This window comes from Acomys minous (genome assembly GCF_964271855.1).
Source record: "Acomys minous genome assembly, chromosome: 6".
Classification (NCBI taxonomy): Eukaryota; Metazoa; Chordata; class Mammalia; order Rodentia; family Muridae; genus Acomys; species Acomys minous.
The window spans coordinates 80381853-80394128 of NC_140487.1; the positions used below are offsets into that span (position 1 = coordinate 80381853).

The 12276-nt window shown below is 43.8% G+C and overlaps 1 protein-coding gene across 1 annotated transcript in view; it reads left to right on the top strand.

Annotated features, from left to right (window-relative positions):
• Positions 1–12276, top strand: part of LOC311600660 (leptin receptor) — a 101599-nt gene that overhangs the window by 33736 nt on the left and 55587 nt on the right. The gene's annotated exons all lie outside the window — the stretch shown is intronic.

Genomic DNA, 12276 nt, shown 5'->3' on the forward strand with positions numbered 1-12276 from the left:
ATAGACAGTGGTTTGGATGCCTTTTACACAACAAATTTCTCCATTAGGTTTCCCCTTCCACTTCCTGTTTATTTTGGCACAGAGATATGGATGGACAAAAGGAAATGTGAACACTGTCAAATTCCTCTGTATGAATTGCCTAATGTGTTTATTATATGAATTATCCCATGCTCTTTATGACATATCCCTATTCACTTGCTAACTATGAGAGGTTTTTTCCACTGTGTACGATCTGCATTGAAAACATTTCCAACCTGAATGCCTTAAAAAAAACCACCTTGATATTATCCTTATGGAGAAACAACATAAAGAAGTTGGCTGGATGGGCAGCAGTTGGAGGCATGTTCGAAGGGCTGTAGTTTTGTTGAGGGGTTGATGTAATGAAGAACGGGAAGTGTTTCCAGATTTCTAGTGATCTGGTGAGCTCACGAAGCCAGTAGAACTCAAAATGGCCATGGCAGGAGGACTTGGGTCTATAGGCAGCCCTCCTGTGGGAGTAGGCATCTATGAATGGTAGCTAGATTAAAGGTGTGTCCAGGAGAACACCCGAATTGAAAGAGCTGGTAATGCTTCAGTGATGAAAGGGGATGAGGAAGAAAGTGAAGGCCCTAGTCTCCACCTTGTATTGATTAATCGACCCATTATAAAAACAATAGATGTTTTGTATAACTCTCTATTTTAAAGATTCTGTGAGGGTCCAAAGTGCTTAAGATAAAACAAACCTTTCACTTCTATCCTTAAAAACAATTATACAGCAACGGCTAGAAGATAGAGTGGGGCTGTAAAAAGCCATCTTCTGGGCAGAGCACAGGCATTGCAATCATGACCTCATAGCAACTGTGGTTGCCTGCACTGGGCCTTCTCAAGACTGGTTCTGTCAATAGTCAGTCTTGGAAGTGGGAGGGTTTCATGGGGCTCTAGTCTCTGTATTAGTTACTTTTCTATTGCTGTGATAAAATACCATGACCAAACAATATATAAAATTTATAAAATTTCGTTGTGGTTATGGTTTCAGAGGATTAGAGTCCATCATGATGGCAGACCAAAGGCATGGCAGCAGGGACAGCAGAGAGCTCACATCTCAGAATGCAAACTAGGAGGCAGCAAGGACATTGGGAATGGTGCTAGACAAATCCAGCCCTTAGTGACACACTTCTTTCTACTATGCCACACCTCATACTCCTTTCCAAACAGTTCTACTAATTGGGACCAAGTATTCAAATATGTGTGTCTATGGGGGGACATTCTTATTCAAACAACTATACCGTCCACGCTAAACTAATAGCTACAGCTATACTCTGGGAGAGGAGGAATCCTTCTCTTTACTTGGTACCCAGTGGTGAACTCACCAGGCTCTAATGGACAGTTTCAAAGCCATGATCACTCTGGTGGTCCTGGTTAGTGTCGGCGGGCCACAACACAAACCAAAATGACATGAATTATTTGGGTTTAGTCCAGGTGTTTTGTAAGGCATGTGCTTATGACTAAGCACAAAGGTCCCACCTTTAATTTAGAAGGCAGGTGGTGAAGTGACACCTCCTCTTAGAACACAGCAGAAGCTCCAGAGCCAAGAATCCAAAGTCCAACAGGAGATGCTGGGGATAAAAGGAAGAACAGATGTTTGTGATGCCTCTAGACCATGCCTTATTTACTTACTGGCTTTACCAAAAATATGTACTTTGTCAAGTGGAATTTATTTCCTTTTCTATTCACCTGAATGGCCACGTGAGTTATGTACACTCAGCTCTTCTGTGGTCATCAGTGGCTAAAATGATTGGTATGGCAATTCCTTTGGTATGTTGTCGCGCGCAGCCTTCGCCGATAAAGGAGACGCGGCAACTCAGGATTCTTCCGACAGCGATTTTATTGTACAGCTCTTTTTGATAGCAGATGGAGAAGGACCTCTTCCCCAAAAAACCCGAGGCTCATATAGGGAATTCAGGGGCGCATAGGGACGTGTCCTCTTATCATTGGCGCTCTAGAGAATACCCAATTAGCATATCGTCTGCGTAAGCAGGTTATGTAAGGATGACGTAATTGCGCATGCGCACTGGCTGCAAGGGCTTCCGTGAAGAACCAGGAAACAGGAAACCAGCGTCATCTTGTAATGGCGGAGCGGCTCCCGACAGTATGTGTCATTCTATCTGTATGAAAGGAGAATTATATTTTTTAAGTGATTGGATTAAAAGTCCTAGGCTTGAGAAATTTACAGCTATAATTTAGGTAAAGTGTAGCTGATTTCTCAGAGTCATGCTCAGAGTCAAGGGGGACCACTGATTTGACAATCAACTCTAACTCTAAATACGAACACTTAGTCTACTGTCTAATATGTTTGTTCTTAGCTCTTCCTTCCCACCTGTCAGAGGGATATCTTTATACTGTCTCTCTTACACATTTAAAACTCTTGGTAAGTCATTGTGAGCCTTGGCAACGGTCTTCATTCTTGTTAGTCTGACATGCACAAATCATTAAATACAGTCTCCACATGCATATACTTAAGGAAAGATATCACATGATCATTTCAGTGGGTGCAGGAAAGGCCTTTGACAAAGTTCAACATCCTTTGATGTTGAAAGTTTTGAAGAAATCAGAAATAGAATGAAAATATCTGAACATAAAGACCATCTATGAAAAACCCCCCTCCCCACCCCCATCCCTGTGTGTGTCTTTATAGCATTTATATGTGTGTTGGTAGCTCACGAATCTACAGGTGGTATCATGAAAGGAGAGGAACATATCTTAAGGGAGACAGAAAGTATTATAATGAAATACACATAATTGGAAAGCAAAGATAACTAACACAGGTAGAGAGGGAAGCAGCTGCAGAGAAAGGGGAAGGGGGGCAGTTAGGAGCAACTGCAGGGAGAGGGGGCAGTTAGGAGCAACTGCAGGGAGAGGGGGCAGTTAGGAGCAGCTGCAGGGAGAGGGGGCAGTTAGGAGCAGGAAGTGTGAAGTGTCAAATATAAAGAGTTACAACCTTCAATTCTGTGGTAGACTATCTGTTCACCAAGACCTTGGAGCCTGCACACATCTGCACGGGGAGAGTGCTGCAGAGCTGCAGCTGCACACACTTGCACGGGGAGAGTCCTGCTGAGTTGCAGGTGCACACACCTGCAGGAGAGAGTGCTGCAGAGCTGCAGCTGCACACACCTGCATGGGGAGAGGGCTGCCAAGCTGCAGTTGCCCCTCCACACAGGTGCTCCCAGTGACACTCTTCCCCTCTGCGCTCTGTTTAATGTAAATAATGAAACAAGAGCCAGTGCAGGCCCAGTTGTTCTTCTTCCACACAGCCAAGTTAACCATTTAACACAGGCAGAAGTTTTACAACTTTTAGAACTACTATATTTTTATCTCCATGCTTGCCTTTATTTTTACATAATAATTTTAAAGAGAGAGTACCGAAAGGATGAATTTGACTAAGTCCTTGCACCTAGCATAAATTGACTCATCAGATACATGGGGAAAAAATCATAATTAGATTCTAGTTTATTTTCCACTTTTGGGAGGTTAGATTGGGAACTAGCTAACCAAATCATAATCTGTCAGATTACACAAGCAGCTGGGTGTGCTGCCTAGATTTTGTGAATTTGACACAAGTCTGGATGTGCTGGTGAAGAGGGCCTCCTCTCAGCTGAGGGTTGGCTCCATCAGGCTGCCCTGTGCATGTGACTGCAGATCATGCTCTTGATTGCTGATTGCTCTGGGCAGGTGGGCTATTAAGCAGTGCTCCTCAGAGGTTTCTGCTCCAGGCTCCTGAAGCAGCATTCCCCCAGGATGGACTGTAACTTCTGAGCCAAACAAACAATTTCTCCCGCAAGCTGTTTTTGGTCAGCTCTTTTCTTTTTTAAATCACAGCAATAGAAAAGCATGGGGAGAGTGCTCTTGCCTCAATGGAAACTGCTTCCAAAGGGCACATGGTTACACACACTCCCTCCTCCCTCCCTCTGGCTCCCCCCTCTGCACCCCATCCCCCTCCCCCCCCACTAGGCCTATATCTAGCTGTTAGAGCATTGACTCTCACCCTTGCTTGCTCAGCATGCCATGGGCAGTTACTGCCTATGGCATAATCTGCCAGGATTTCCGGACCTTCACCTTGGGTCTTATTCCATGAGTGCTCCATCCAGAGCCATCCTTCTGGCAATGAGGGAACACTGTAAAGTAGTCAAGTCAATAGAAACTTTGTGAGCTTTCTTTTCTTTGTCTAGATTTTAAAAATTAATTTTGGTGCTTGGTCATGAAGTTGTGGTTGTATTCATGGGTGGGAAGCTCTCTGCTTTTTGTTTTTGTTTTTGTTTTGTTTTTTCATCAGTAGGGGATGTCTGCTTCTGCGGTGTTTATGCCCAGGAACGTAATTTTTACTGACAGGCTGGAGGATTGGGAGCCAGAGAGAGTATAGGTTGTGTTATTTCCAGATACTGATTCTAGGCTGTTAGCTGCTGTGGAGTGTCATTCCAGAAACCAACCATTTGGAGACCACTTTGACACCTCTGAATGATTTGATAATGCCCTTACGCACAATGCTTTATGCATCACGGCTCTATGGCTTAGCTTACTGATTCAGAAGTGTTGAGACTTGCTTTAAAATAGTACTTAAAGATATTATTTTATCTTAAGGAAATCACCTTTTTGTCCCATCAAAATTCACAAGAGAAATCTTCCAAAGTGTGGAAAAAAGTGTATTTTTCCAGGAGCTAAAATCTGATGTTTAGAAAAGATTTAAAAACCTATAAATCTGTCCCCAAAGAGAAAGTGTTGTTTGAGTTCAGATATTAAAGTTTGTATGAGAAACTGAAGGGGAGGTACTCTAAGAAACATGATATTCTAGACTGTTTAAACATTTATTTTAGATCAGAGAGGAAGTCTTTCTTTCTTTTGTAAGGTCCCTACTGTGTGCCCCACTTTCTGAGCTGAGTGTGGGTGACCATAAATTTCCCCTTTGTTGTATGACAAGATTTTTCCTGGGGAGAAACACACATGACTATTCACCCCAGATAAGGAACCATGAGACACCAAAGTAAGGACACCACCAAGTCCATCTTGGTGAACCAATGACTTTTTTGGGGTTACTTATGGGGATGTGGATGAAATGTTTCAGTTTCGTGGAAATACCCTTCATTGTAAAGCTAAAGTGTACTTGAGAAATGAAAAAATGCTATGGCCAAGCTTGAAAGTGTGGTCATGTAATAAAGAGGACAGGACACATAAAGCAAGGAGTGTCCGGCACAAATTAACAGTGGGCAGGAGACACTGAAGAGCATCTGCCAGTATCCAAGGTGCAGACAGCAGAGCTGGAAGGCTGAAGGCTGAGGGTGGTTGAACTGGGAATCCAGCGGACCCAGGGGATGAGGGTCCAAGGCCGGGGAGGAAGAGCTGCTTGCCAAGTCATGCTGGGGAGGGTGGACCTTCCTGGCTGTTAAAGGCTGATTCCTTTTTTTTTTTTCCACTCATCCATTTCTTATCAGCACGTGGTAGTTTCAAAATCCATGTACATGAACTTCAGTGGCTTGGATGGTTTCACTGTACTTATTGATCCCACCAAATTTACTTGTTGTCATGTGCGTTCTCCTGACGCCGTCATCACTTATAAACCCGCTCTTCCTATACACTCAGTGTGAGGAATTCATTTTATACTTTAACTAGCTCTCCCCTCACCCATGCTAATCCCATTCCCCTGTGACTTCAGAAATGATCCTTCATGAGTCTTGGCTTCTCTATCTTGACGTACTTAGTCTCTTCTTTGTGACCTCCCATCTTTGGCCCTTTCTTCATGAGACACCCAAGTCCTTTGGTGAATTCTCTCCTGGCAGGCTGATCCACTGGACATACTCAGCCCTTGATGTGCTTGTGTCCAGTATTAACAGACACAGTGTTAAGTCAGCCCTGTTTATCTCCTTCTCTACCAGGAAGTGCCTGACCCCAGATAACCCACAGGGATGACGGGGAGGTTCTGGAGGTTGCTTAACCACAGACAAGCAGACAGACATATTTTTCAAGTTACCTAGGGTCACTAGCCTTTCCTTACCTCACTGGCCTACCACAGTTTGTTCTAAAAGCTCAGTTTCTCCTGTGACTTTGCCCAGAAGCCATTTCTTGACTAATATTTCTGGAGTGACTAGAGGCTACATAATTCCTATGTCCTCATGTGTGAGACTAGACACATTGTAGTCAGCTGGTAAGCCAATGAGGCTGGAGCTTTTGCTCATGACTTTGGAATCTATTTCCTATTCCACTGGTAACATTAGAAAGAAAAGCTCCTCTTTAGAATTTAAATTGCTCCATGAAAATATGGAGGTATCTCGGTTCTATGGAGGCCCACTAAGGCAAAGCTTCTTCCTCTTGTTCAAAAGAACAGATTTTATTACCTTCTACCCTTCTCCTTAGAGAACGGGAGGCCCCCTATGGGTACTAACCCACCCCGGCAATGGGGGAGAGTGGTGTGAGGATGGGACTGGGAAGAGAGGAGGAGTGGGCTTCGATCAGGCTGTACAGTGATTAAATAGATAAACAATTAAACAAAGAACAGATTCTAAAGCCAGATGTAGTGGTGCGTGATTTTAATCCCATCATTTGTGAGCCAGAGGAAAGTGGATCTTTGAGTTTGAGTCCAGCCTAGTCTACAGAGTGAGTTTCAGGGCTACACAAAGAAACCCTGTCTCAAAAAAAACAATCAGGCAGGGTGTGGTGGCATGTGCCTGTAATCCCAGCACTTGGGGAGGTAGAGGCAGAGGCAGAGGCAGAGGCAGAGGCAGAGGCAGAGGCAGAGGCAGAGGCAGAGGCAGATGGATATCTGTGAGTTCAGAGCCAGCTGGTCTATAAAGCAAGTCCAGGACAGCCAAGGCTACATAGAGAAACCCTGTCTCAACAAAGCTCCAATCCAAACCAAAACAACAGAATCTAAATTCGACTTCTGGCCCTGCGGAGACCTGATTGTTTTTGGTGTTATTATTATTTTATTATTATTCTATTTTTACATATACGCTTATATTATTACACATATATACAATCAATTACCTACAGCAAGAAGAACTACAAAATGATCAGGTATTACGTAAGTGTTACATTCATAGTGTTTTGGCTATTTGTATTTGGCAGCCTTGAAAACAACTTTCCTATCTTGGTGCATCTAAAATTCTGAATGTAAATCAATATCTATCATATTTCACCTTTATCAACTTAAAACATCTATCTAGATCTAAAAACATCTTAAGCCCTAAACCATTAAGCTTAATTGTAAAACTGAGCTACCTGGTCTTCAACACCATCAAAGATTTGAGAAGAAATAAAATTAATTACCTAAGTAGACAGAAAGTGCAGGTTAGCCATTTCCAAAGTGAGAACATGACAGAGGTAGTTTGCTGGCTGAACAGTCATCCAAAACTCTCTCTAACATTAAGATGGCACCGGCGTTAAAGGTTAGGCTCACAATCAGAATTATGAGAGACGTGCTCTTTTAAACGATCTCTGTTTAAGGGTTAATCTAGCTGCCCTGTCAGTCAGTGGGCCAGTCCATTCTCTCATTTTCCTCTTGCCAGAAACCCTTTTCACCTGGAGATTTGCTTAGTGGAGGGGTACACTAATATTTGCTGAGTTGAGGGGTGCACTAATTAGCCTCTTAGTGGGATAATCTATTCTGCCCAGAATCCCCTTTCCGACACAGTGATTTATGGAGCCACTGCCATGTGGTCTGTTCATCTCTCTGGACTTACTCAGAACATCACAGTGTTTCCTTTTCTTTCTACTTCGAATACTGGCCAGAGTCTAAGTGTGCTTTGTCTGGCATTCTTGACTTTCCTAATAGGTCTCAAGCCCTGGGCAAATGACTAACTGAAGTGTCCATGACCATATCAAAGTGGACCTGGCAACCAGTTCTCCAGGCATCACTCAATCCTCACCTCTTACAGGGTATGGCTGGTATACCCTGTCCCACATGCTAAACTTTTTCCCAGGGGCTTTAATGCCCTTCCCCCAGCTGCCTTTCCTCATATAATCCAGCCATTTTTGGTTACCTGGATCTTTTTGTTCTACCCTTTACTTTCTTGGCCAGTCTTTTGGCCCAGGCCACCCTTCTTGGTTGGAAGCAACCCTCCCATTTTACATCTTCTTTTTTTATTTTTATTTTTATTTTTTTATTTTATTTTATTTTTTATTTTTTGGCATCTTCTTAAGAAAGACGTTCCAGTCTTGTCCCGAGTTTCCCCTGGCAGACTGCTTCACTGCACAGATTCACCCCTCGCTGTGCTCGCGTCCAATATTGATGTAAGTCAGTCCTATTTCTTTCCCTCTCTATGAGAAGGTGCCTGACCCCAGATTACCCACAGAGCTAACAGGAAAGCTGTGGGAGCAAACCTCTCTTTGAGGTACTTGGTCTCAACTCCTCTCCTTACATGTCCGAGCTCAGTCTGGTCATGCCTTCTCTGCACTCTGCAAGATGTCCCTGCCTCTGATTGTGCTTGCCCTTTTATCTATAAAAAACCCTTTCCTCCATCCTGCCTAGATAGCATTCATCATTGTCACTGGTGTCCCAGAGAGTGGTCTAAAGAGACCCAGAGATGTCTACACCCTCGTCACTGAGAAAACGGAAGTAGGTGGATGCCTATGCCTCCCACTCAAATCTTCCAGATTGACCATGTTGGTGCCCATACAATTTCTTTTGGTCTCTTTTCAAGTGCCCTGAAATCTATGTATTGATGTCACCTCAGGGACTTTATTTTTGTCATTGTCTTATATTCCTGTGTTGTTGGTTTCTCACTTTGCTGGTGGACACATTATAATAACTGCCACATGCAACTTAAATCTCTCTGATCATGCATTTCCATCCAACTGTACCCCATCCACTGTACCTTTAAAAACAATGTTTTAGACTGTCTGAATACCGTTTTCTCTTCAAGAGTTAATATAAAACACAACAAAGATGACTCAGAAAATAAAAGAGCTGGGGACATTTCTATCACAGACAAGTAGGAAGCTGTGAATTGAGGGAAGTTACTCTTTTGATATTGGGAAAAAGTGGAATAGGCCTTCGATTCCTGAGAGAGGGAAACAAAGCAGGCTCTGAATTGCCCTACCTGTATAGGGTGGGAGAAATTTCCAGAATGCAGCACAGGGCTGGAGAACTTTTGTAGTGCCCGGAAATGCCGCTGAATTAAGGGGACAAAGAGAGGAATTTAGATAGTATGAGGGAGCTCAGACTCATGGGAGAAGTTCTTGAAGCCAGAACATGGTCAGAAAATTTTCAATGTGTTCACCTTGACACCTGAGTTGAGTATCAGCCTCCTCAGGATGCCAGGTAAGAAAAGCTTGTAGAAGAGAAGGCTAATTATCAAGGGCTATAATCTAGATAATGCATGGACGATGGTCTTCGTCAGCCTTCTCTCCCTCCCTTCTTCTTCCCTCCCCTCTGCTTTCCTCCCTTCTTCTTCCCTCCCTTTTTCTCACCCTCCCTTTTCATCCTCCCCTCTTTTCCCCTCCCTTCTTCTTCCCTCCCTTTCACCCTCCCTTCTTCAATTTTATGGGTGTAACCATTTACCACTGTTTTGTCCTTACACTGACTAGTCTGTGCTTGCCCAGTGAGAGCCAGTTCAAGTTGGCTCTTAGGTCCTGTTATTTTTCCATCCCTTTTTACTATTTTTTTTTCTGAGAACTCTCTTTTTCCAGCATTACAGGGTGCTCCTGTCGTCTTCTACCTATACTGGAAGTGGCCATGTAGAATTTTATTGGACAATGGTAGTTATGAAACTCCATCTGGAGGCTTCTTTAGTTGGTCAGTTGGCATTGCTTCTAACCATCCAGACGACAGAGGCAGTTAGTCAGTTACACATGTGTATACAAGTCTGTATGGTTGTATATCTCTATATGCACATATAGCCATAGTGACTGACTGAATCTGTGTTCACACCAATGCCCCCCACTCCCACCCTCAACCCACAGCCCAAGAAAAGAGTTCTCTGTCTTGGTTGTGTCTGTTTCTGGTTGGCCTAAAACTCACCCTATAGACCAGGCTGGCACCTCCATCTGTCTCTGACTCCCGAGAGCTGGAATTAAAGGCATGTGCTACCACACCTGACTGCTTTTTTCCCCATGGCCTCTCTGTCTTTGTCTCTGACTCTGTCTCTCCCTCTCCCCTCCCTCCCTTTCTCTTTCTCTCTCTTCCTCTCCCCATCTCCTTCCCTCCATGTTCTTCCTTAGTATCAAGAAGCTTAGTTCTCTTTCCTATAATAGGAAAATATATCCATTATTTGCTTAGTCATAGTATGCACACAATTTGGGAATGGTGAGCATGTACCATTGAGAAACACAAACATCTCAGAGCGCATAATTGTCTATATCCATTTAGTCTACTAAGGCTAAAGGTTACATAGAATATTGTGTTCCAAAGCTAGTGTGGCTCGTCCCTCCCCTCTGTGCTGTTATATCACTAATGAGAAATACTCAGATTCCTTTCTTTCTCATTACGCTTTTCTTTTTCCTCCTTCCTCTTGTCCTTGTTGCTTTTCCATTTATTTGGACAGAGAACTTAGTATAGTTCAACTCCCCTCCTAAGTAAAGTGTATCCCATCTAGGCTGATCCAGTGAGTCTCAGGTACAGGTGTAGCATTTGCATTTTTTAATGGATGATGCTGGCCCCCCTTTATTTTGTGTGAAACAGCGAATTATAAACCTTGGGCTGTGGGAGGGGTTTTGAGGGTGAATGTGTTTGATTTGATGGGGCTGGGGGTGCTAGGGATACTTGATTTACATACAACCAGGCAGTCCTATCATAAGAAAGGGAACACAGTACTTAATTATCTTATAGGTGGGGGAAGAACTCCAGGTACAGTTAAAAGTCATTGGTTGAGAGCCAAGAGACTAAGACATCCTATTAGCATAGGGTGGGTATTGCCAGCAATCCCTGGGTACTTACTGAGCAGGTGAACAGGTTCTATTGGGAGGAAGGGAGTTAAACCTGTTTTTTCCTTTTGGACTACATGGCACTCTTCCGTCAGAGGATGTAGGGGTTCAGGCTCTCCAGATCAGGCAGAGAAGAGAGAGTCCTGCTGACAGAAAGAGTCCGTCATTTTATACTGAGCTCAGAGGCTATCTGGAAATGCCAGACATAGACCTTAACAACAGGGTTTCCCAATATTTCCTCCTGTTTAATTTTTGAAGGAGGGGTTTCATCCTAGCCTTCAGCTTCTGTGCTGGAGACTATTTGGTACTGAACCAGAACCTGACTGGCAGTGACCTCAGTGATATTGCTCACTTGCCATTTTAAAAATTGGATGAAGCAGGGTGCAAGAATCAGAACAAACACCGCATTATCAGATAGCTAATAAAGGGCAGGAGTCAGGAATGTATGGGATCGCTGAGCCAACTTAATTGCTCAGTGGTTGACATCCCAAGGGTAAGTCTGCACATAATTTTTTTGAGGTCTCCAATAACATCTGATACACCTACATAGACAAAGCTTTTTTCTCAATACTATGCAGGTCTCCACATGTGTGGCAGTCATTAGGCCTATATCTCCTGTTTTGGAGCAGGACCCAGCAAGAGAGTTTATCAGCCTCTGGAGGAATCTAAGGCTGTTAGCTGTGGATGTCCTCACCAGATAGAGCTCATCTAGGAGGTCCCCAGTCAGGTGTGTCTGGCCAGTGGTTACTGTTGTTGTCTGGCAGATGCATGGGGGCTGCATGTCCAGGGAGGGACCACTCATCTCTCTAGGCACCTCCCCCTACCATTTTTTTTTTTTTTGCTCTAACTGGAGATTCTATTGCCCCGTGCTGTGGTGCCAGCTGTTGTTCTAAGTCTCCTCCTCTGCTGCTGGGCAGGAAATGAAAGTGCAAGGGCCAGTTTCTCTGGCAGAAAAGGGTGAAGTACCGAATGGACTCTGAGGCTGGCAGGAAGGAGGGCCTGGCCTTACAGCGTTCAGAGAGGAAGGGAGCCCTTCCTTCCCCAGAATAAATGGTGACTCTCAGATGGTCATGGTGAAATAGATGATGCTGGCCTCTCAACATTTGTATTTATAAAAGACACCAAATCCATGACCTTAGACCTGCTGAATTTTTCAAATGAGGTCTATCGTCTTTGATTTTGTTATTAGCAAGGTATAGTTTTGTGGAAGCATATTTCCAGCTCATTGTCACTTCAAATAGGCAATTTGCAAAGCTAATGTGGGTAGAGTTCCTCTTTAAAGGATGTACACTAGGGTATGCTGTCAGCTTCCCTGAGTCAGGACTTCAGGAGCCACACTTTGGTAGTATTCTCATACTAATACAGCCTAGGCCTGGCTTAGAGAGTGCT